Source organism: Myotis davidii, unplaced genomic scaffold, assembly GCF_000327345.1.
Source record: "Myotis davidii unplaced genomic scaffold, ASM32734v1 scaffold442, whole genome shotgun sequence".
Lineage (NCBI taxonomy): Eukaryota > Metazoa > Chordata > Mammalia > Chiroptera > Vespertilionidae > Myotis > Myotis davidii.
This window is the reverse complement of record NW_006293530.1, coordinates 1,482,765-1,484,788: the sequence shown is the minus strand read 5'-3', so window position 1 is coordinate 1,484,788 and position 2,024 is coordinate 1,482,765. Positions and strand designations below refer to the sequence as shown.

The 2,024-nt window shown below is 58.5% G+C and overlaps 1 protein-coding gene across 2 annotated transcripts in view; it reads right to left on the bottom strand.

Moving 5' to 3' along the window:
• The window catches only part of FLRT2 (fibronectin leucine rich transmembrane protein 2), a 115,922-nt gene that overhangs the window by 112,771 nt on the left and 1,127 nt on the right, over window positions 1-2,024 (bottom strand). The window lies entirely within an intron of this gene.

Sequence of the window (2,024 nt, the reverse complement as noted above, 5' to 3'; positions counted from 1 at the left end):
CCCGGAGGCTGCTCCCACCTCACTGCTGCCTGGATCCGACGCGGCCGGGCTTTGTAGGCGCTGCGGCCCCCACGCCCACCCCTCCTGACCCCCCGGGGAGATGTTTACAGTAATGAATTCACGGGATCGCCTCTGCCGCTCCCGCGCCCCTCCTCTCCCCCGTCCCCAGCTCTCTGGCGCGCTCCCCTCCCGGAGCCGTCTTTCCCTCCCTCCCTCCCGCCTCCCTCCCTCTCGAAGTCCCTCCCACATTTCGGGTTTAAAGAATGCTTGGGAGGCGCGGCCGCAACCCAAAGCTTTCCAAGAGGCAAAGTAAGACTAAGCGCTTAACCCTGTCCTCCCCGAAGAGAGTTGCAGAGCGCCAGGCTAACACCAGGGATGCCACTGTGACCAAGCACGCCTCCTCCTCTCTCTCTCTGCCCCGCACCATCCCACCTGCCCCCCAACTGTTAGGGACCGTGCCACCACCCGAACGCTCAACGTCCATTTCCCCCCCTGCCCGCTCGGCGTTGTACTTCCAAGCCAGAGGGTCTAGTACTCAGACACCGAGAAATGATGGAAACGACAGATTAGAGGGTAAAAATATTACAAATCTCTCAACCAAGATGGCGTTATGTCAAATGCGAGCAATCTTGCTGATTTGCCCCCACCCCACCCCCCTACACCTCATCAATCGTTCGCTGATCCCGGACCTCCTTAAATAACTTTAATTGGGAACATCATCCAAAATGAAATAGGGTTATCTTCAACACCCCATTTTCTTCCTTCACCTTGGCCGCTGGAAAGAGCGTTGTTCACTTTGCCCGTGGGTTACAGCGGGCAAACACATTCAGCCCTCAAAGATTTAGGAAACGGGCTTGACAGCTACAGCAGCCTGATTTGTAAGCAGGCAACGTTTCCACGCGCAATCTCTTGGTAAAGGTTAGAGAGTAATATACGAAAGCCAGGTGCACGTCTCTCTCTTGGGGTGGGAAAGGGGGTTCTGGTTTCCCCCCTCTCATTTCATCGCCGCTGCTCCCGCCTCCAGTAAGTTGCTGTCATGTTCTAACAAGTCTGTAGAGAGGCAGAATCTGAACAGAAGAGGGAGAGCGAGCTCGCGCCAACCGCCGGGCTGACGCGCGCCGTCGGCGGGGCCGGGCCTGAAGCGCCCATGAGCTTGAACCTGGCTCGGGACCAGCTCCCTAGGGAGCCTCTCCGCTAGCGTCGCAGAAGAGCTGGCCAGAGGCGGTGGCCGCGACCTCCTCGGGATGATTTCCCCGTCCTCAGTTCACAGCCTGAGTCACTTGGCACCACTTTCCCAATTGTTTTTATTTCCTTCGCATCCCAGTTGGGTCTCCCGCCTTCACGTCTCTGAGCGCCTCAATTGTGTTAAGACGACTTGGAAAAATGCCCGCTTTGCCTCCCAAGCACAAGCCACGCACCGATCTACCCAGACGCACGCACGATGCCCCCCTAAGCACACACCACCCAGGTTCGTGCCCGCTAGTCGCTGCTCTTGCTGCGTTTTGCAAAGGTGGCTCGGAGAATTCTTAGACTGACTTACACACAGCCGCTCTTCTCCCCAAACTCGGTGTGTGACTAATGTCCGGAGGAGGAGGGGCATGGCTGGGGGCGTTCATTGGACTAGGACAGGCTCGGAGTGCCATCTTGCCAGGAGGTGCCAGGAGCGACCACACCAGCAGTGGCCTCCGCCTCCACCAGCAGCTTCCGCCGGTCCGGCGGGGAGGGAGCTCTAAACGCTCCAGGAGTTTCCCGGTAACCAGTATGGGTCCAGCCCGCCCCAGTCACCCGCATCCCCATACTTCCTTTCCCTAGTTAGCGCCCCCGACTTCAACTGCAACCTTGATCTTGCACTAATTACAAAAGAGAAGTGACCGAGCCGGTGCTGAAAGCAGACATCGAGTCAGCACCGCGGAAGTTCTTTCTAGCTGGGTCCAAGCCTTCGCGGGGACTGGATGGTAGCTGGTGAGGTTCAGCCCCTGCCCTCCTCACCTTGCCTTTCCCCTGGACTCGGCGCCGAGGGGGGA